Source organism: Macaca fascicularis, chromosome 5, assembly GCF_037993035.2.
Source record: "Macaca fascicularis isolate 582-1 chromosome 5, T2T-MFA8v1.1".
Classification (NCBI taxonomy): domain Eukaryota; kingdom Metazoa; phylum Chordata; class Mammalia; order Primates; family Cercopithecidae; genus Macaca; species Macaca fascicularis.
The window spans coordinates 107,602,359-107,626,991 of record NC_088379.1 but is presented as its reverse complement, the minus strand read 5'-3'; the positions used below and the strand labels follow the sequence as shown (position 1 = coordinate 107,626,991).

The window sequence follows — 24,633 nt, the reverse complement described above, 5'->3', positions numbered from 1 at the left end:
TCTTTACTTTTCAAGTGAGCATATTTCTTTATTCTCTTTGTTCTACATTGGCAGGAAGGCAGAGCAAGGTGGGAACTGAGGATGAGGGGTGAGTGCTGAAATGTTCTTGGTTTCCTCTCCAGATAAGCAGAGAGCTCAAGCTTCATAGTTAGCCTGGCACTTCTCCAGGTCTGGATATTATCTTCAAGTGCTACATTCTAGATTTGTTACCAGTGAGATGTGCTTTTAGAGGTTGGGGTATTACCAAGGGGACTGCCAAAACAGCCTGAAATAGATGATGTTTAGGACTTTGGATGAGCGAGGATCTTTTATTTTAACCCTCTGCTCTGAGTTTGCAAACCATAATTAAAAAGAATAAAAAACAAAACACAAAATGGGGTAGTATTAAATTGCCTGCATAGTGAGAATTTTCTGAGGGCAAAGATATGATAAGAAACAAAATGATATGCCCGGTTTCCAAGGAAATACAGGATAGAGCCTTGAGGAAGCAGAGGTCACTTAGTTCACTTTTTTTTTCCATGCAGGAGTCCAACAGGTGGCTGCCTGCCTTTGCTCAAACATTCCAGTGACAAAAAAAACATAGCCAAGAAGCAGTCTTCCTTGTTTTGAGTCCCAAATTATATTTTCTTGTATTTCCAAAAGATCACATAGAAAAGTCTATTTTAAAATAATTATACGTTTAATGAAAAGGGTAGTGCCATTTTCTAAAAAAATCTATAGGAGTTATTCTGAAAACACTTATTCTGGAAATATTTTATTTTTCTTTTTGTGTTGAAAGTTACTGAGCTGTCACTTACAAATATTGTGCTGTACATTTTACATCAATTATTTCCAATTATTTCATTTAATCTCCACAACAAGATATAAATAAACACTACACTACCGTGCCCATTTTACAGAGTAAGAAACAGAGTGCTTTGCCTCAGGAAACATTTATGGTTAATTGATGGAACTCGGATGTAAGCACAGACTCATAATCATAAAGCTAAAATTACTATGAAACAAATTTCTAGCTTATTTTTCATTAAATATAGATTTTTACACGGGACTTTTAGAGAATTTTACAACTCAAAAATATCAAGGAAATGATCATTAAAGAGAAAATTTTCCCCTGAGCAAGAAACTGAGTATAAAATTTCTGTTACATAACTATGCTGCATTATCTTTCAAGAGGTTGATGGTAGAGTAATATACAGGACATCATTTGTCTTGTTTTATATGATGGAATAAAAACTTAAGTGGCATAATTCATGGCTTCAAAGGAAAAAAAAGACACTGGCTTTATGTGGCAGTATTATAGATAGAAGGCAGGGCATCTAAACTGCATTAGGAAATGAAAATCAAGTTATGTCAACAACACTGAGGGACAAGAAAGAGATCTAGTCTAAGACCTGATAAATTTCTTTTTTCTTATCTCAATCCAGAAATGAATCTTTTGAACAGTCTTATCTGAATGTGTGGTACACCAGTAAATATAATGCCAGTGCCAGAAAGATATATATTCCCGTGTTAACCATATCGTCTCTCTTAGTAATGATTTTATTGCTGTTTCTGGCTGCTCACTTGGTCTAATGTGTTCTCTCTTGCTGCTTCATTGCTCGCATGAGCAACAGCTAATCTGTCATCCCCTTTCTACAGCACCTGTCACTGTAGCTTTTATGAGTTGTAAATGAGGACTGCACAGTTTATGCCCACAGAACTAATACATGAACATAATCCTTCGTTAAGAAAGGTTTTTTTCTTTTCATTAATTAATTTAACTCATGCCTACCTATCACTGACCTTTATATTTCTAATGTTTGCCTCCACAAACCATACCTTGCTCTCTGAGAAAAACGAACAAAAATTTGGAAACTGTTCCTATGGTGCTCAAAACTGCTGTCTCATCTAGCAGTAAAAGATTCCTTTTTAGTGAACCACAAATTTTCCTCCCTTTGTAATTTCAATGTGTGTGTAGCATTAAATAAAATACTTATGTTTCAGTAACTGCACATGGTTTTCAAAAATTCTACTTAGAAAAATGATGGCATGTTGGCAAACTGTGATAACAATCAACTTAGAACGATCCACAAAATTCCATGACTATAAGCTCCTGGGTGTATGTTTTTCCCTACTATTATATTGGTACATTTTTTTGTCAGCATGCCAGCCCTCCAAGTGCTTGTTATGTCTCTTCCCTCATCAATCCAATCACCCCACTGGCTGGCTACTTGACACAAGAGAGTTCTGGCACCATGGGGTTTACGACCACCTTTTCTAGGCCTACTAATGTTTACCAGGACTTCGTTTAGATTGGATCTTCTTGCTAAATGTGAGGAGCAAGACTCCACAAATGAACACTAACTATTCCAGAATATAAAAATCACCTTGATTATTTCTACTAAGTGGGGTTTCCTGATCAACATGTTGCAAATTGAACTGTCTTTTCCTAAAAGGTATGCTGGAGTCCTAATTCCTAGTACCTCTGAATGTGACCTTATTTGAAGATAGAGTCTTTGCAGATGGAATCAAATGAAGATGAGGTCATACCAGATGAGAAGGTGCTCAGTTCATTGACTGATATCCTTTCAAGAGAGCCTTGTGAAGACACGGACACAGAGACATACACAGGGAAAACATAATGTGAAGACCGAGGCAATGCAGCTGGAAGCCAAGGAATGTCAAGAATTACTGGTAACCACTGGAAGCTAGGAGAGAGGAAGGAATAAATTCTCCCTCAGGTTTCCAGAAAGAACAAACTTTGCAGACACACCTTAATTTCAGACTTCTAGCCTGCAGTACTATGAAAAAACAAATTTCTGTTGCTTTTAGCTACCCAGTTTGTCGTAATTTGTTACAACAGCCCTAGAAAACAAATACAGAAGGCAAGAGGTACAAGATAACTGGAGGTACAAGAAATATTAAGCACAATATGCAATATATGTACTATCTTATCATTCACAAAACATACCAAATGACAATAAAATTTAAGCTCATGACTCAGTGGAGTTTTAGTTAAAATATCACTGAGACCATGAGATTTCCAGAAGGCAATTTCTACATTTAAAAGAAAAGTCACAACTTACAAATTCATATGAAAATTGAACTATCAGTGAATTGAGCATCAAGTCAGGAAGTGAGGTAATTATACCAGTAGGAAGATACTCAGTACCATAATTTTTTGTGCGCTCTACTTTGAAGCACTTGATTTTTTTTTTTTACTAAATAGATCCAGAAAACAAGCAATGATGCAGTGTTGCAAGTCTGCTGCAAAATTTCCAAGTACTACAATAACTTGTTCTACATATTTCTTCAAGTCAATCTGTTCTCTCCATGCAATTCTGCCATATACTAATTTTGATATTTACTGATCAAGAACAGAGATGTCTCAGTTGTGGGAAAATTACTTTTTGTTCACTGTTTCAACATTAAGTGTTATGTGGAAGGCATTATCTAGAAATATGACAAGAGATGGAAAAAAACATTTGGGAACATTTCAACCACTACTTACCTATTATTTATGCTATCTTTGCTCTCCGCTAAATAAACATCAAGTTTATGGATGAAAGAGCACGATCACTCCCAGGGTTCTTGCGCATGGCAAAGTTTCAGGTAATACAATTTCTCTTTTCATTTCATTTCCATTGTCTCAGCCTTGGTGTAAGAATTAACCTTGACTCACCTCCACCTTTACCATTTCACCTGTTTACATAGGTGTAGGGTGCCCTCTATTGGTGCAGATGTTGGCAAAAGCCCTTGTCTAGTTCTCACTGGCCGTTAATCATTACTGCAAGGATATTTGTTATTTTCTGTTGGTTATTATGACAGAAAAAGAGCTGGTAATGTCAAAATTACTGTTTTTTTTATTAATTGTATCCTACTATGTCCTGGCATGAATGGGGCATGGCAGTGCTGGAGTGTGGTAAGGGCACAGACTCAAGTCTTGGATTTGAAAATCCACTTTGCCATTGCTTAACTGTGAACAAGTTTATTAACAGCTCTCATGCCTCTTTTGCTAATATGCCCAGCATACGACTCCTGCCTCATGGATTTGCTGTAATCAAGGTCTGGCATTCATTGATTTATCTGCCAAGTACTTACTAAGTACCTATTATGAGCCAATGTTTTAGGTTAAATTTCTGTCTTCTTGGAGTCTACAATATAATGGATGTTTTACCAAATTATAATCATATACCAACAACTCAATAAATAATAGTTATTTCTATTGTTATTACTATGTTCATCATAACAGTTATTGAATTACTAAAATAAATGTCCTTTTGCTTAAGTTTTATTTTCCATTGACAGCAGAGAATTTATTGCATGCATGAGGTGGTTGTTGTCTTTAGAAAACTTCACTCTTAAGATAAACACAGGTAGTCACAGTAATTAGGCCATTTCTAGTACACAAAGGCCTACTTAGATTTGATTTACAATAAGTTCTCAATGGTGTCAATAGGGTCTTGGAAATTGCTACTTTAAGTGAAAAAACATATAACCAAGATATTTTGATTTTTTTCATAACAATGTTACAACAAAACAACATTGAACAAAATGACATGCTGTACATCATTTTGCTTAAAGTCACAGTTTCCAAGTACCTATCAACAACATCAAGTGAAGACTTACTCTACTCTAATACTTATTTCTGCAATTTTATTTATTTATTTATTTAATAGGTAAAAGCCATGAGTACATGACCTAGCAACCAGATAATTACTTAAAATCATCCATCAGGCACACATTTTATATTATCAAGGAAAATATAGTAAAACAGCACGTGGCCATTTGCTTGCTATAGCTGAGCTCAAGGATGATTATACAAGCTTCACATTTTTCTACTTATTCTTGATTTTTTAAATTTTATAAATCTAAAAGGGTTCTGAGTATAAAAATAAAAACGAATTATTAGCATCTTACATAAATACAGTAACTTCGTAAAGCTGAACAAAGCGATCCTGATACATTACTGTTAACTAACATCCGTATTTTACCCAGATTTCCTTAGTTTTTACCTAATGGCCTTTTTCTGTTCCAAGGTTCCATTCAGGATACTACATTACATTTGGTTGTCATTTCTTTTTAAGATCTTCTCATCTGTGACAGTTTCTTTGTCTTTGATGACTTTCACAGTGTTAAGGAGTGCTGGCCAGGTATTGTCTAACCAGAGAGACTTGTCTAATGTTTTTCTCATGATTAGACTGAGGTTATGAGTTTTGGGGCAGAAGACCTCAGGAGATCAATGTTACATATTATCAACATGACTCATCATTCTTCACCTTATCTTTGATCATCTGGCTGAGGTAGTGTTTGTCAGGTTTTCCACTGTGAAGGTGATCTCCACCACTCCCTTCAAACTTTACTCTTTGAAAGGAAGTCATTATGTACAGCTTACATTTAAGAGTGGAACTCACGTTTTTTAAACTTTATGTTTGTTATGAATTTTCCCAATATGAAACTGTAATTAAGTAAATTTGGAAAGATTTGGTTTTCAAAGAAAGAGCATTTGAAAATTCATGCATAAGAGAATCGTCTCCTTCCTGAGTGAAGCACTCAGCTGGGAGTGATGTTCCAAATGGTGATAGGACTCATTGGATAATTTCCATTCTCAAGAATTTTATTCATTTAGATTCTAGTTCTCTTTAAATCTGTGGGATCTCAGAAATTTACGTAGAGTTTTTATATGCATATAGTACATCTTTACTCTTCAAACGTTTACCCACAGTGTATATTGTAACAATCATCTTTCTTAAATTTAATAGTAATTGCCGTCTTGTGTGCCTTATATATTTTAGAGCTACTAATGCAAGAAAGTAGAAACAGAATAATAGTAGAAAACCTCTACCAGCATATCCAGCCAGTCATACCTTCAGCTAACTTTATCAGTTAGCTCATATAGAGGCAAGGAGCCCAGCATTCTGAGAAGCACCAGAAATGATATTTCTTAGGGTCCCATTTGTGTAGGCACATGCACACACACACACACATACACACACCACTTACTTCCTTAAACTAAATGTAGTTTATAGGCATTCTTGCCCATAGTTAAACCAATAAGATGCTCTAAGACAATGTGATCCTAGATAGGCTTCTCCTTGTGATCCTCAAGGCTTCTCCTGCGAGTTATATTCTTACTCTTTTCTTTTCTCTATAATGTAACTTTGATAAGTGACATGTACTTATTGATAAAGAAATTTAGGCTCAATTTCAATTAACACTGAGTGCTTGTGTAATGAGAGGCACTTTGATGGACATTTTCCTGTACGTTTATCCTGTATTTTTAAATCTAACATGCTGATCTTGTATATTTATTACTTTTTTATGTAGATAAGAAAATAGAGGCATAGTCTGTTATTTTCCCATACTAAGGGATAATTCTGTTCTCTGTTGTTCAAAATATTATTTCAGAGTTTAACATATATTTATATACACAATAAAATAATAGTTTTATTGAAAACTTACCACATGCCAGGAACTATACTAAGAGCTTTACGTAATATCTCATTAAGTCTCCCAGTAATGTTAAGTAGTGGGTTCTATTAGTACTCTCATTTTACACTTGAGGAAATCAAGGCTTAGAGAGTATCTTAGATTGACTGCATTAGGGTTCTAATTAAGGCATCCTTATATCCCTGTCTTTTGTCTTGTGACTTTGTAGTCCCCTCTCATACTGATTCTGTCCTTGTGTTTTGGTTTGGCCACAGTTCACTGGCAAAGTAGAGGTTTGAAAAAGAGCTTGTATGTCTTTGCTTTCTTTTTTGCTTCCCTGTGTTCTTCAAGATAGCATGTTCAGGTTAGCATGAGAATGTGCTTGTTTAGCTTGCTGGGAAGATACAAGAGACACATGTATATGAGAGATTACATGGAGCAGAGCCACATCATCCTAGGGTCATCTTGAAACCATCCTAAACAAGCCAGCTCCCAGCTGACCTGTCAGCTGGCCACAGAAATAAGAGCAAGCCCAAACCTCGGTGACAGGACCAGGACCAAGATGAGACAAATGAGGCACTTGCAAAATTTAAGGGGTCACCCACAAACTCAGAAATAAGAATAAACAATATTTTAAGGCAGAAATTCATAAGAATAAAAATTAATGCAATGAGTCATCCATGATTAACAAAATATCAAAATTTTAGATAAAGGCAAGGCAAATATTGCCATTTTTCCTCCTGTGTCAGATACCAATACAGTATGGCAAAGCACCATTCGGCAGGATCACCCAGTGAAGCCAAGAACTCATAAAAATAACAAATGAGTTTTGCTTTAAGCTAGCACATTTTGGGATGTTTCTTACACATTAGTAGCATACCCAGAGGGATTAATTTAAAGGTCTCCCAATCATACTTGGGGAGAAAATATTTGGATCTAAGACTCTACCTCTACTGCGACAAGGCAATATCCACAGCACCTCCCAGATTTTGAAATGCCATTTTAGATAGAAGAAAAAGGATGGGGAGAAAATATAAAAAACAGAGTCATTCAACAGAGACTTAGTTTCCTAAAATTATTGCTTTGATTTTTAGACTATATTAAGTCGCTCCCTTCTTTGCCCTTTGGGATGAAGGCATGTAAAGAAGATGAAATCCAAATCAAATGTATTATTTGCAGATGTGAGTGTCAATTAGGAAATTTTGCAATCTGTTACATGATTATGTAACCTCCTGAGAAAGGAAGTTCTAATTCACAGGAAATTTGGCTGAGGATGGTGCACAGGCCAGGGAAATAATATCTGAGCATGATACCAATAGCATCACCGTACGGATTCAGGTAGCCTTGAGTGTCAATCTGGTGGTAGCCACCCCTACAATTACTACAATTTAAAAATTATGTGATCTTCCTCTTTTGTAGGGCTAGTCTCACACTCTGCTCTTTTCCTTGCAAAATGTTGGTAAAAGGATTTCTTAAAAACCAAGTACACTGGGGGTTTTTGCATCGATGTTCATCAGGGATATTGGTCTAAAATTCTCTTTTTTTTCTGTTGTATCTCTGTCAGGCTTCAGTATCAGGACGATGTTGGCCTGGTAAAATGAGTTAGGGAGGATTCCCTTTTATTGATTGGAATACTTTCAGAAGGAATGTTACCAACTCCTCCTTGTAACTCTGGTAGAATTCGGCTGTCCAGCAGCACATCAAAAAGCTTATCCACCATGATCAAGTGGGCTTCATCCCTGAGATGCAAGGCTGGTTCAAACATATGCAAATCAATAAATGTAATCCAGCGTATAAACAGAACCAAAGACAAAAACCACATGATAATCTCAAAAGATGCAGAAAAGGCCTGTGACAAAATTGAACAGCCCTTCATGCTAAAAACTCTCAATAAATTCAGTATTGATGGAACGTATCTCAAAATAATAAGAGCTATTCATGACAAACCCACAGCCAATATCATACTCAATGGGCAACAACTGGAAGCATTCCTTTTGAAAACTGGCACAAAACAGGGATGCCCTCTCTCACCACTCCTATTCAATTTAGTGTTGAAAGTTCTAGCTAGGGCAATCAGGCAAGAGAAAGAAATAAAGCGTATTCAGTTAGGAAAAGAAGAAGTCAAATTTTCCCTGTTTGCAGATGACATGATTGTATACTTAGGAAACCCCATCGTCTCAGTCCAAAACCTCCTTAAGCTGATGAGCAACTTCAGCAAAGTCTCAGGATACAAAATAAATGTGCAAAAATCACAAGCATTCCTATAAACCAATAACAGACAAACAGAGAGCCAAATCATGAATGAACTCCCATTCACAATAGCTTCAAAGAGAATAAAATACCTAGGAAACCAACTCACAAAGGATGTAAAGGACCTCTTCAAGGAGAACTACAAACCACGGCTCAGTGAAATAAAAGAGGACACAAACAAGTGGAAGAACATACCACGCTCATGGACAGGAAGAATCAATATTGTGAAATGGCCATACTACCCAAGGTAATTTATAGATTCAATGCCATCCCCATTAAGCTACCAATGACTTTCTTCACAGAATTGGACAAAACTGCTTTAAAGTTCATACAGAACCAAAAAGACTCCGCATTGCCAAGACAATCCTAAGTCAAAAGAACAAAGCTGGAGGCATCATGCTACCTGACTTTAAACTATACTACAAGGCTACAGTAACCAAAACAGCGTGGTACTGGTACCAAAACAGAGATATAAACCAATGGAATAGAGCAGAGCCCTCAGAAACAATACAGCCGTCTGATCTTTGACAAACCTGACAAAAACAAGAAATGGGGAAAGGATTCCCTATTTAATAAATGGTGCTGGGAAAATTGGCTAGCCATAAGTAGAAAGCTGAAACTGGATCCTTTCCTTACTCCTTATATGAAAATTAATTCAAGATGGATTAGAGACTTAAATGTTAGACCTAAAACCATAAAAACCCTAGAAGAAAACCTAGGTAATACCATTCAGGACATAAGCATGGGCAAGGACTTCATGTCTAAAACACCAAAAGCAATGGCAACAAAAGCCAAAATTGACAAATGGGATCTAATTAAACTAATGAGCTTCTGCACAGCAAAAGAAACTACCATCAGAGTGAACAGGCAACCTACAGAATGGGAGAACATTTTTGCAATCTACTCATCTGACAAAGGGCTAATATCTTGAACCTATAAAGAACTCAATCAAATTTACAAGAGAAAAAACAAACAACCCCATCAAAAGGTGGGCAAAGGATATAAACAGACATTTCTCAAAAGAAGACATTCATACAGCCAACAGACACATGAAAAAATGCTCATCATCACTTGCCATCAGAGAAATGCAAATCAAAACCACAATGAGATGCCATCTCACACCAGTTAGAATGGCAATCATTAAAAAATCAGGAAACAACAGGTGCTGGAGAGGATGTGGAGAGATAGGAACACTTTTACACTGTCGATGGGACTGTAAACTAGTTCAACCATTGTGGAAAACAGTGTGGCGATTCCTGAAGGATCTAGAACTAGAAATACCATTTGACCCAGCCATCTCATTACTGGGGATATACCCAAAAGATTATAAGTCATGCTGCTATAAAAACACATGCACACGTATGTTTATTGTGGCACTATTCACAATAGCAAAGACTTGAAATCAACCCAAATGTCCATCAGTGACAGACTGGATGAAGAAAATGTGGCACATATACACCATGGAATACTATGCAGCCATAAAGAAGGATGAGTACCTGCCCTTTGTAGGCACGTGGATGCAGCTGGAAACCATCATTCTCAGCAAACTATTGCAAGAACAGAAAACCAAATACCACATGTTCTCACTCATAGGTGGGAACTGAACAATGACATCACTTGGACACAGGAAGGGGAACATCACACACTGGGTCCTATTGTGGGGAGGCGGGGGGTTGGGGCAGGATAGCATTAGGAGATATACCTAATGTCAATGACGAGTTAATGGGTGCAGCACACCAACACGGCACATGTATACAAAGGTAACAAACCTACACGTTGTGCACATGTACCCTAGAACTTAAAGTATAAAAAAAAAAAAAAAAAGTACACTTATTAAAGTAATAAATGACATACATTCATTGTTTTATTTAAGATGTTAATTTGCAGTGTCAAAATTAATAATAGAATTCCAATAGTTGTGATCATTTCCAGTACCTAGCATATATTAAGGATCTATTCATGTTTAAAAAGGGATGAATAATCCTGAGAAGAAAAGCACTGTTGCTTAGAAAAAATACTGGCTGTAAATTTACATCAGTCTCAGAAGATTTTCAAAGAAAATCCCTTACAGAAAGGGAGAAATGAATTTTTCAAAAATATTTTATATGACTGACTCATTTGTTGTAATGAAGGAGAATGATAAGCGAACATGAAAAAACTTGGAATTCTTACAATTTTAGTTGGTAGGGGTAAAAGAAAATGATTTGGAGAGCAAAGGTCAGTGAGATTATTCAGAATAATAGATATTAAACATAATTATATATATTTCTTTGGGTATTCATCATTTAATCTTATGGATTATATTTTATTGGTTTATGGGCTGAATTAATGAATCATAAAGAATCAGTTTGCAAACACTGAATCTAAAGTGCACATGGAAAGATAATTTAAAATAATACCACCTGGAGATTTAGAAAATTAGAATTCAAGCTTCTATGCTTCTCCTTGAACCTATCAGACATCTTTAATAAATTCGATTAAATGATGTATTCTTCAATTAAATTATCTTGGGTGCCCATGAGAGTTTCTAGACTCATAGGCACCCAAGGTTTCATGCATTGATCAATTCAAGCCTTTACAAGATGGAGAGTGTCAGATATGATGAAGAATAGAATACATAATATATATGTGTGTGTGTGTGTGTGTATATATATATTTACTTCTTCAAACACAACCATCTCTCATTTCTCCTGAAACCAGACCTTAATTATTATAGATTTCTCTTTAGAGTACACCTACATTTGAGAAAATGTAAAACCCTAATGAATATTCAGAATTTACTGAGATCATAAATTTAGGACACATTTCTCCAGCAGCAAATACTCAAGCACATTGCAGGAATGCTTAGTTCTCAGGTGAGTATGGTATCTCAAATCTGTCCTGTAAGTGTTGAGCCAAATTTTCTTTCATTTACGACTTCTCTTCGCCCAAAATGTAATTGCAGAAAAAAATGGCCAACTCATAGAATGTCTGCCAAACTACTAAGTTCATCATAAAAGAAAATAAAGAAAATGCATTGTTTTACATTTCTAATTTTATATAGAATGAGTTTATTGTTAAATGGCTCTTCTCTCCTAAATATTCATAAATCACATGACCTTCTAGAATTTCAGTGGGGATTGGTATTAAATTTGTTATTCCATAGGTTTAAAGCAGATCTTTCATCTGTTTTCGGGAAATCAAGATATTTATCTAACTTGGCAGCTTTCAAATGTCCATTATTTCTTGAAGATCACCAAGACTAGTCCCTTTGTTTTAATGACCAGATATGTAATATGACTGAGGCTGCAAACTTGGACTCATTTTAAAAAGTGAGATAGTCTTTAATCCATCTCGGTTTTCAAATCCTTCATGTTGCTTTGACTTTTCTAGTTTGAATATGCTTCATTTCAGGAGGGATGGAAACAAAAGGTCTCTGCATTTTGCCATCTGCTAATATTCGTGCATGACTACTTCATGCAGGATACCTGGTCATTCTTTATTATTCTAATTCTAAACATAGGTAAAGAACTTTCTCTGCTTGGCTTTAATATTTTCCCAAGTGTAGTATTAATTAATATAACAACAGAGCTTTCAAAGTATCTATTAGGTATCAACACAAGGTGGAACAAACATAGACTCACATCATGAATTTTTATTTATATTTGACCATACTGGCTTGGTCACTATTCCTGTGATCTTCTCTGCATGTTCTTTTTAAATATTATCTCATTGCATAACATCATAAAACTTTATTTCTTTATAAAAGATCTGATGTCTTCTTATTGTGTGGAAGTTAAAATTTTATTGGTTTGTGTTTATTATTGGATTATGTTTATCATTTGTTTGATTATTGTGAAGATCCAAAGTTAATAATCCAAAATTAAGTTTACTTATTCTTATTGGTTCAAACTTCTGAGAGATGAATTTTCTAGAAGGTACAGTAAGACTATATCCTGTGTTACTTTTAACGGAGGAGGTTCCCAATGATATCTGGATAAATGTAGCCCTCTTTCACTAATGTAAGTTGTATTTTTGCCAATTTTGTAATATTCACTAGAAAAGCATATTGCACATTCTTCTTCTGATTGGGTGGTATGTAGTATATGTCCTGATGTGATTGGTGTTTCTATCCTCTCTTATATTCACTGAAATATGCTTCAATAGGCTTCTACTCAGCTTTCTCATTTTCATCCATTCACCTAGCAAATATGTACTGGGGGTCTACTCTGTGCCAGATGTGGTTCTAAATACTCTGGATACAACAATGAACATAAAGGAGCAGTTCTGTACTTGTGGAATTTCTTTGAGTTGAATGAGAACATGTCGCCCACATGTTCAACTCCTCTAGTGTTATTTTTCTTTTCTTCTGTTGATTTATGGGTTCTATTGATTCATGGTCTACTAAGTCATTTTTTACTTGAAATAGTTAATCTTTCCAGTATAAATACTATATTATTTAAGAAAAGATGTGAGCTTTATCTGTAAAACTGAGATAATAATACCTCATCACTATTTTTTGAACAGTAACTAAAATGGCATGTGCATGGTGAATAGCATATTTCCCGGAACATAGCAAGGATGTAAGAAATGTTTGCCCCTCATGCTCCAAAGACAAATGAAAGTTTATAGTAATAACCTGAGCAATGATAGAGGAAAAAATAAATTTAATCAGTGACAGATATGGCCTTCGTATCAAGTTAAATCCATTTGTCATAATAAAAATTATGTTTAACCATGAATGAGGCAAGCCTAGTCATGATCTATCATAGTATTACATTCATTTAAAGTTTCCAAAGGGGGCATCTTTTAACTAAAACACAAAAGGTACATTGTACAAATATCAACAGCATCCAAACCCAATAGCTAGAGGAGAGGTATAATAAAGCACCCTTATAAGCACTTGGATAAACTTTCCATCTATAAGTTTGCCCCACCCTTTAGAAAACTGAAGCATCTTTTTAGAAAATATCTAGGACCTGGGTATTGCTATTCATTTGAAATGCTTTTATTTTCTGCACACGCTTGCTTCTGTTTGGTCATGCACAAGAGCTTTCCCAGCATCAGGTCTTTGGAATGCAAACACTCACTCCACATGTAAACTTTAATTACTCTTGGGGTATGTCGCGATCTCGCTTCACCATAGGGTCACACAATTGCATTCAGCTCTTCAGCACATTGTCCAATATTTAAAAAGCCTGCTGTCCACTGGAATCACAGCTCAACAAAACCTGTTGGCTCTAATGAATCACTTCTACAGTCTCTGGAAAGTGTTCCTTATCTGTCCATAAGTGTGTATGTCCTTCGAAGGGCTCTGCTCTTGAAAGATTTTCCTGGTCACTCTTGTTCCCACTGATTTTATTTCCTTCTCTAGACTTCTTGAATAACTATGAAAACAAAAGTGATTTGAGAGATAATAGGGTACTATGGAAAACCTAACAGGGGAGCTAATGTAATCTGGGGTCAGAGAAAGTGATATTTAAGCTGAGATATGGATGGTGGAAACTGACCAGGTGTAAAGGGTTAGCAAAAATTTTAGGAAACGGGTGAACATCCTAAGGCCCATACCCAAGAAAAGGGAGATCATGGAGATATTGGATAAGCCAAGGGAGGTCCAAATGGCTGAAGCTCAGGGAAGAATGGGAGAATGTTTTATTATTCACTATAGTTTTACATACTCTTTTTGTAGCCCTTGTAAGTGGTGAGCTTCCTGGTTACTTTGAATGTTTTATGCTCCTCATATAGCTTTTACCAGCATACCATATGCTAAAATTTCTCGACTGACACATTGACTGTAAGAAATGTGAGGAGTATTAAATCAGTTGGATCTGTACACATACACATTCACACACACACACTCTTTTCTATCTCTCTCTCTCTCACACACACACACATACACACACACACAAAATTTGCTGGTTATCTACAAATACCAGACACTACTTAAAGCAAACTGTACATACTAATTTTTTTTAATCCTCTTAACTATGATCACCATTTCACAGAGGACACGAAAGACTAAAGATGTTAAGTATCTATCTCAAGAATAAAAACCATCAAGTAGTATTCAAACCCAGAAATTCGGGCAATATAGTTTCTGAGCTTGAGCATTTCATCACAATAAATACAAAATGCAATGAAATATCTTACGGTTTTTCAAAATTAATTCTTTTAAACTGTGCTCTGTTAAGGTTCCCCTTCCATTCCTACTATCTCTACTATATCCACTATAACTCTACTTGCAGCCCAGAACTGCTTACTAGCATCTACATTTGGATATGAAATAAGTAGTTCAACTCGATCTGTCCTAAATTGGGCTCATATTTCTCCCTCAAATCTCCTCCTTCCCCTTCATTCACTGTACCAGTTAGGAGCCCCACCATTTATTTACTTGGACACTTAAGCCAGAAGCCTTCTGTCCCTTCCATCCCCACACCAATCCACCTACCAAGACCTGTTGTCCTGTCACCTTAATGCCTCTTTGGCTGGACTGCTTCCCTCCTTCCCCTCTGTCACTACCTCAGTTCAGCTCCTCAGCAGCAGCCATCTAATGGATCTCTTGCATTTGATGTTCCCTGACAACATTCTCTATCCTGCGGCTAGGATATTCTTTCTAAGTTTTGATTACTATCATGTCACTACCCTGCATAAACCCCTTTAATATTCTCCATTGCCTTGAGAACAAGGCACTAATTTGCTAATATGACTTCAAGCTTACTTCTATGACCTTATTTCTTGCAAATTATCCTGTCATATGCCACATACCTATTTAAATGCTGTTAAAGTTACTTGAAGTTTTTCAAATTCATCACATTCTCTCTCATCTTTAGCCTCTGCTCATCTTACTCTTTGTGCCTGAAATGTCCATTCTTTACTTCTCTTGGCTAATTACAATTGGCTCATTGGAATTCAGTTTAGAGGTAGAATGGAATTTCGGAGTGTTCTGATAATATTCTCTTATTAACATTACTTATCATACTTCTTACAATAATACCAGATTATCATGTCATTCAAGGCAGAGTCCATTTCATTAATGTTTGTATCCTTAAAGCATGCCATAGTACCAGCAGCCTAATTTGATATTTAATAAATATTCATTGAATTAAACATTTTATTTTTAATAGACAAACATCTTAAGTGTTTATAATGATACTTTGCTGTTTTTCCACCTTTTCTCTCATTTACCACCCACGACTTTATCTCCCCTGTCTGTGCATGGAATTTGCTACAAAGTCTGATTTTACATTGACACTGACCCTAAATTATAGAATTTTAAGCATGAGAATTGTAACTTCTTCAGGATTCCTTTTGTAAAGAGCTCAATGTTTCTCTGTACAGTGACCTAACTTTAAAATGTAACACAATTTCAGAATTCCTTAGAGCTTGTCCATTTATTTATTTTCCATAAGAGAGCATTGTCAAGATGTGTGCACTTATTCATGTTATTTTCTCAGTTCTAACTTTCTAGCTCAACTCTTAGCATAGATTCGTCTACAGAGGACTTTGGGCCTCTAGAGCTCTCTCTGAAGAACAGGTTCGAGATGCCCACTACAGGCTCTGTGCTCTGTGGTTCATTAGAGGAATTTCCCCTGTGGCGATGAAGAAGCCTGCCTGGTGGCATAGAACTTTCATAGGCATTAAAAGCTGGCTCTAAGGTTGTGAAGTGAGATAAATTTTATGGAATGACTTTGTTTGATGCAGCTGCAGAATCAATTAAGGCTGAATAGGGTCCTTAGTTGCCAATTTTAGTAATAGCCGAAAAATGCAAAATGCTGAGGCTGGTAGTCACCCAGATGTTTTAGTCCTGATGACTGGCACACCAGTGTTCATTCTTCCTGATCTCTCTTTGGTTCTTGGGCTTACCTCCTAATATAAATAGCTATTGTTCTTACTCTCTTCCATGAAGTCCAATTACTGAAGTGGCTCAAAATGGTACAATAGAAACTATGCTCTACTGTTCTATTTTCATGGTTGAGGAGTCTCAGTCTCAGTTACCCCACACAGGTGGATCATGATGAGGGCCAGTAATAAAAATAACAAAATGAAGAGGAAAGTCAATGGTGAAGAAACCCTGGGGAAGTTATAGCAGTACTCAATTGTCAAAATGAAAAATATGGAATGCAATTCAAACCTCCTAACTTTTATTAGAAAGCGTGTGTGTGTGTGTGTATATACACACACATCTGAAAGCATATGTATATTTATAGTGAGTATGCATATATATGTACAGTAAGAAATCAGACTTTTCACACCATCTTTAATTAATGTAGGACCACCTATACATCTGACGAATGATGTCAGCTTCTGGGACAAAGCTCCCACATTCATTTTTCAGAACTGGCGATTCTTTATCCTCTTATAGGTTTCCACAACTGTCAACATAACTCATATAAGAAGAAAAAGTCTTTTATTCTAGACAAGGAATGTTGGAAATCCCAGTAAGCCTGAGGGTGTCCTCCATCAAAACTGAATGAAAAACACGTATCTCTCTTTGACTTGTCAGCTGACAGGGTCTAGAGGTAATACCTAGTAGCAGTGAGCACCTCTAGCACCCAGATCTTAATTTCTAATATTCCCCAATTAAAGGAATCAGAGCTCCTTGAGAAATGATTGACACTAGGACAGGGGTAGAAAATACACATGTTAAATATACAAAACACAGTGTTGGAAAGTAAAGAATTATCCAACTCTACCCCCACCCCACCACACACAAAAATACAATGATGAGGTATATCAGAAGGATAAAAGAACCAACTGAAACAGCTCTCAATAGCTAAAGCTGGAATAATCTGAGTAAAAAAAAAAAAAGTAGTTTTGGATTATAATCCAAAGTATAAATGTCCATGAGTTCATACTGATATAAATAAATGACTGCATAAAATAAACAAATGGGGGAGAGTAGGCTAGCCTCCTGTGTAGAAGGATTCTTTCCAGTCTTTGTTCTCAAGGAGGTGGAGCATAAACCCCACTCCCTACGTGTGGACTGTACTTAGTGACTTTCTTCCAAAAAGTTCAGCATGAAAATGTTAGAGCAGGGGGAATATCTTTACAGTGGAGAAACCTGACAAACATTACCTCAGCCAGGTGATTGAGGGAAACATCCATCAGCAATGATGAGTTATGTTGATAGGAAATACCATGAGATGATGTGATGTGATCAGAATGGTCCTCCACCTCCATGGTCTTTCTCCCCAGAACCCATAACTTCAGTCTAATCATGAGAAAAATATTAGACAAGTCCCTCTTGGGGGGCATTCTACACAATATCTGACCAGCACTCCTTAACACTGTATTAAGTCATCAAACACAAGGAAAGTCTGAGAAACTGTCACAGACAAGAGGAGCATAAAGAAATAATGACAAACGAATGCAATATGGCATGCTGAATGGGATCTTGAAACAGAAAAAGGACATAGGTAAAAATGACAGAAAACTAAGCAAGATGCGTGATTTAGTTAATGGTAATGTATCGATATTGGTTCATTAATTTGGGCAAGTGTACTATAATAATGTAAGATGTTAATAACAGAAAAAATATACCTAGGGAGCATGTGGAAACTCTGTTCTATGTTTACAATTTTTTTTAAATCTAAAACTATTCTAAAATACTGAGTTGATTTTTAAAAAACTTAATGACTTTCAAATCTGTTTTTTTTCTACTTAGAAAAGTTAAGGGAAAAGTCCCCACCATTGCAATATTTAATATACAAAACATTAATCATTCTAATTATATTCATTTATCTAGAGAAATAAGTAAATATCTCATAATCATGTCCAAGGGAGAGAAACCTGAAAGAACACATCTCTTAGGAACAATAATCAAAGAAATGAATTAGAATGAGTTGACAAAAGATGAATGAGCTCTATGTAGTTTGGTTTATGGATGCATCAAATGGTCAATAGGGAAGCTAGGAGAAGAATTTGCTCTTGCTCAAGTTAATGGTGTAATTTAGAGGATATTTGAATAGCACCAGAGAAGCCAACTTGTCAGAGGAGTTCTGTTTCCATAATTTTAGTATGATATTTGAAAATTATTTTCTTACTGATGTATTTTATTTCCTTTGCTTATGCCTTCAGAATATCTGGACACATTCAAAATGTGGTTTTCATGTCAACTTTGAAGTTTGATTTATCATGTCAGTGCCCAAAGCTGATGTTCAAATTGTATGTGGCAGAGATAGTTCTCATCAAATATTCCTTATACTCCACTACATTTCTCATTCCTTGTAGCAAAGCCGGGACCATGTGGCTGGTTTAGGCCAGTGATTTGTGAAAGTGATGTTAGTCGCTTTGGGGCAGAGGCAGTTAAAAGCCCATGTCTCTCTCAACCTCTGTCTCTCTACTCCCCTGCCATTGCAACTTCAGATAACATGTTTCCAGGTAATGCTGCTGCAAGATGGGAGCACCTACTAGTCCAAGTTTCTGAGTTATTTTGTTGGGAAGACACGTCTCCTCACAACCTGCCAACCTCTGTTGAACATGTAATATATATTACATACTGTATGATGCCCTAAGTTATTGGAGTTTGTTGCTATATTTAGTGTTAGTTATTCTACAACTTGCAATGCAAATTGCATATATTTTAAGAAACAAATACTGCATTTTAGACGGTCTTATTATAGGTAGTCAGAAGTAGCTTTTGATATTACTATAAGGATTGGTTTCCACAGATCCAAAATCACAGTACTTTATCCCATTTAAAACATTTAATTTAAAAGGGACCACGTCTAGAAGTTCTGACTGGAAATAGTCCTGACGGTAGAACCCATTTGGGAAACAGATGGATTCTTGCAAAACTAGGAAAAATGACAAAAATTCAAAATATTGGAAGAATGGGGATTTTGGCAAAAGATTTCATCAGATAGCATTTCAGGAAATGCTGCATCTCAGGTAGAGGGGTGATAAATCACAGCTACTGCTTGGCCTGTGATTTTCAGGAATGTGGGGTGAAGAAACCACAGCTTTTGCAGCTTAGACCACGTTATTATTGCCTGAGATAGGGAGAGAAGAGTGTTGACCGAATGTAGTTTAAAGTACTCTGGGGACTGAGTATAATTTGCTTTACATAATTTTTATAAAATATGGGGGTATGAACAGGGAACATTCATTCACACTCTGCATGCAAAGACCTTGCAGACCAGCTTGGGATGCATTGCCGTTAGTCATTATCATTACAGTAAATAGCTTTTATGGACTGAAGTTCCCCAAGAGCTATCTTTCATTCATGTACTCAAGCTTGATATATGTGTTGTTATGGTTTTTATTTCTCCTGGTAACTTTTTTACTTTTAATCTTTTGAGATACACAGTAGGTATATATATTTAAGGTATACATGAAATATTTTGATATAGGCATGCATTGTATAATAATCACATCAGGGTAAATGCGGTATCCATCACCTCAAGCTAAATGCTTTTAGCTTGAGGTGATGTTCATATCATTCACCTACTTTTTGATGGGGTTATTTGTTTTTTTTATTCTTGTAAATTTGTTTAAGTTCCTTGTAGATTCTGGATATTAGACCTTTGTGGATAAATAGATTGCAAAAATTTTCTCCCATTCTATAGGTTGCCTGTTTATTTGTGTTATAAACATTCCAGTTATACTTTTTTAGTTATTTTGAAATGTACAATTATTATTGACTGTAGTCACCCTGTTATGCTATCAAATACTAGATCTTATTCATTTTATTTAACTATATCTTTTTACCCATTAATCATCCCCAGTTTCCCCCATCCTCACTACCCTTCCCAGTCTCTGGTAACCATCATTTTATTCCTATCTCTATGCATTCAATTGTTTTATTATTATTATACTTTAAATTCTGGGATACGTGTGCAGAACGTGCAGGTTTGTTACATAGGTATACATGTGCCATGGTGGTTTGCTGCACCCATCAACCTGTCATCTACATTAGGTATTTCTCCTAATGCTAATCCTCCTCTAGACCCCAAACCCCTGACAGGCTGCAGTGTGTGATGTTCCTCTCCCTGTGTCCATGTGTTCTCATTGTTCAACTATCACTTATGAGTGATAACATGCGGTGTTAGTTTTCTGTTCCTATGTTAGTTTGCTGAGAATTATGGTTTCACCCATGTCCCTGCAAAGGACATGAACTCATCCTTTTTTATGGCTGCATAGTATTCCACGCAGCCATACACATGTGGCCATGTGTATATGTGCCACAGTTTTTTATCCAGTCTATCATTGATGGGCATTTGGGTTGGTTCCAAGTCTTTGCTTTGTGAATAGCACTGCAATAAACACATGTGTGCATGTGTCTTTATAGTAAAATGATTTATAATCCTTTGGCTATATACCAGTAATGGGATTGCTGGGTCAAATGGCATTTCTGGTTCTAGATCCTTGAGGGATCACCACATTGTCTTCCACAATGGTTGAACTAATTTACACTTCCACCAACAGTATAAAAGCGTTCCTATTTCTCCACATCCTCTCCACATCTTTTGTTTCCTGACTTTTTAACGATCACCATTCTAACTGGCATGAGATGGTATCTCATTGTGGTTTTGATTTGCATTTCTCTAATGACCAGGGATGATGAGCATTTTTTCATATGTTTGTCAGCCGCATAAATGTTTTCTTTTGAGAAGTGTCTGTTCATAACCTTTGCCTACTTTTTGATGGGGTTGTTTGTCTTTTTATTCTTGTAAATTTGTTTAAGTTCCTTGTAGATTCTGGATATTAGCCCTTTGTGGATGGATAAATTGCAAAAATTTTCTCCCATTTTATAGGTTGCCTGTTCACTCTGATGATAGTTTCTTTTGCTGTGCAGAAGCTCTTTAGTTTAATTAGCTCCCACAAATGCATGAGAATATGCAAAGTTTGTTTTTCAATGCCTGGTTTCTTTCAGTAAACATAATGTCCTCCAGTTTTATCCATGGTATTGCAAACAAAAGGACTGCATTCTTTTTATGACTGAATAGTATTCCACTGTGAATACGTACCCCATTTTCTTTATCCATTTGTCTGTTGAAGGACACTTAGGTGGCTTCCAAATATTGGCTATTGTGACTAGTACTGCAATAAACATGGAAGTGCAGTTATCTCTTCAAAATACTGATTTTCTTTCTTTTGGGATCCAGTGGGATTGCTGGATCATATGGTAGCTCTATTTTTACTTTGCTGAAGAACCTCCAAACTGTTCCCCATAGTGGTTATACTAGTCTACATTCCCACCAACAGTGTATGAGAATTCCCTTTTCTCTACATCCTTACCAGTATTTGTTATTGCCTGTCTTTTGGATATATGCCATTTTAACTGGGGTGAGATAACATCTCATTGTAGTCTTGATTTGCATTTTTCTAATGATCAGTGATGTTGAGCACCTTTTCATATGTCTGTTATTTGTATGTCTTCTTTTGAGGCATCTCTATTCAAATCTTTTGCCTATTTTTTAGGCAAAATATTATGTATAATATATGATATATATCATATATATATATCATGTATACGTATATATATTTTCTGGTTATAAGTCTCTTGTCAGATGAGTAGTTTGCAAATATTTTCTCCCATTCTGTGGGTTGTCTCTTCACTTTGCTTATTGTTTCCTTTGCTATGCAGAACCTTTTAACTTGATGTGGTCCAATTTTGCTTTGTTTGCCTGTGCTTACAGGGTTTACTCAAGAAATCTTTGCCCTGACCGATGTGCTGGAGGGTTTCCCCGTGTTTTATTTTAGTAGATTCATAGCTTGAAGTCTTAGATTTATGTCTTTAATCCATTTTGATTTGATTTTTGTATATGGTGAGAGACAGTGGTCTAGTTTCATTCTTCTGCATATGAATATCCAGTTTTTCCAGGACCATCTATTGAAGAGACTGTCTTCTCTCCGAGGTATATTCTTAGCACCTTTGTGAAAAATGAGTTCACTGTAGATGTATGGATTTATTTCTGGTAATTAAACTTCTTAACATGAATGTAGAGAGAGGATTTATTCCATGTTTCATATATTCCCTAGGGCACCCCCCAAACTAATTACTTGAGGGAAAGATGACAGATTCTATCAATTATGGTGTTACACAAAGATACGATTTTCAATAGCATTTGATGATAAATTAAATAATAAACGTGTTGAATTCAAAAAAGATTCCTTTTAACTTCCCCTCTTTCAAAAAATTCTTGATAAGTGATTTCAAAAGTTAAAAGAAATACCTTCTGAAAAAGTAGATTATGGGTCTCGGGTTAAGACATTAATGGTATATTTCTCTCCACTTAACTAATGAGTAGTCCCAGTGCCCCACTAATGAGCCAAATGTATTTTTCAGCAAGTTAACAGCCCACAGAAAGATTTACATTTCAATTTACATTCACAAGGCAATTTTCTGACACAGCTGTTTTCCTGATTGACTACTTAAGAACTTTTCTTATAACTTTTTTCATTGCTTTGCTTTCAGAATTACAGTGTGGGTGTTCAGTTTTACTATGTTAATTTGGGTAACCTGCTTTCTTCAACTATAAAAAGATTTTTAATTAAATAAAAAGAAAACAAAAATCCCTGTCCTCATGGTATTTATATTCTGGGGATGAGTTGGGGTGAGGTGAAGGTAGACAATAAAGGCTACCATGAAGTATTCTAGAAAGTGATAAGTGCTGTGGCAAAAAGAAAAAGTTGAACAAAAATAAAGGGGAATTAGAATGGCAGATGAAGTGGGGGTGGGTATTGGCAATTTAAAATAGTATGGTCAGAGGAGACCTCATGAAGAAGACGACATTTCAGCAAGAGAGTTAGCCATGGTACTGCTATGAAAAGGGCAGGTAAACATGGCTCATAAAATAAGTGTGCAATGAAGAATTGTGGCATTGGTAAATATGTATGAAATTTGAAAGAAGTTCTGGTAAAATTGTTTTGAAATGGCATTAGAATATCAGCGCAGTCATAATAGTGCTTGTTACAGTGCTACATAGGGAATTGTCCATTTATTTATGAATTGTTCTGATAGTTTATAGGTAAGTCAGTGGCTTTGTTTTGGCTTTTTGTTTGGTTATGTTTCAGCTATGGTCATAAGGTCACTGGCTACATTAATTAGGAAGGCTTATCAATTTTTGATTGTCTTGTTTTGACAGAAATGACACAAAGAGATCTCATCATAAATCTCAAGACAAAGGAGTAGCTCTGGTTTCTAAAATTCATTTGGGATGCATGTGATGGAGGCTCTCACTGCTCATAATTTTCTTTTATTTCCATCAAAGGGATGAAGAGTTTCTCCTTCAGTGACTACAGTCATCATTTCCCCTCCACTCCTCCCAATTGTCTGTTTCTCATTGTAGCTTCTTAGTATGTCAATGTCACATACACAATTCAGTCTACCCCCCTAGTAAACCATGGGTAGAAACATATTGAGAGGCTCATTTCAAACAAGTAAGTTGTAGGACTGCAGTCTTTTTTTTTTTTTAATTAATACTAAGCTGTTTCAAAATATTGTTAGGCTGCTAACAAGGGTTTTTATCTACTCTGGAAATTTCATCAGTTATTGCTAATACATGTTTGGCCTTCTTTCTAGTAGTAAAAGATCCTATCCTATGTACTTAATGGCTTTACCCTTATCTCTTGGCTTCATGCCCTGTGAAGCCTGCTGGTGGCACCCAGACCCTAAGCCAGAGTTCACAATATTTACATGGTTGCAATGAAATATGCATTCAGACACCAGGGTTTTGTTGTTGTTGTTGTTATTGTTGTTCATTTGTTTGGCAGCAAACCAAACGGATGAAGACTCAACTCACTCTAAAAAAGCCAGCAATAATCATGGGGTAATCAGGACTCCTAAATGACAGCGTCTCACAGAATTTATAAAACTATACACAGTCAGGGCACTATCAGTTTGGTAGCCCTTCAGCATTGTGATGAGATCTGAATAGAGCTGTTTACTGCCCTGACCACCTTCCATTAGACTGTGAGACAGAATTCTCACTCTTTCAATAAATGTTTGGCTTTCCATTGCTACACAGTTGATGCTACTTCCTTAATGCTGAT

The 24,633-nt window shown here is 36.0% G+C and overlaps 1 protein-coding gene across 5 annotated transcripts in view; it reads right to left on the bottom strand.

Moving 5' to 3' along the window:
* The window catches only part of BANK1 (B cell scaffold protein with ankyrin repeats 1), a 315,442-nt gene that overhangs the window by 149,812 nt on the left and 140,997 nt on the right, over positions 1-24,633 (bottom strand). The window lies entirely within an intron of this gene.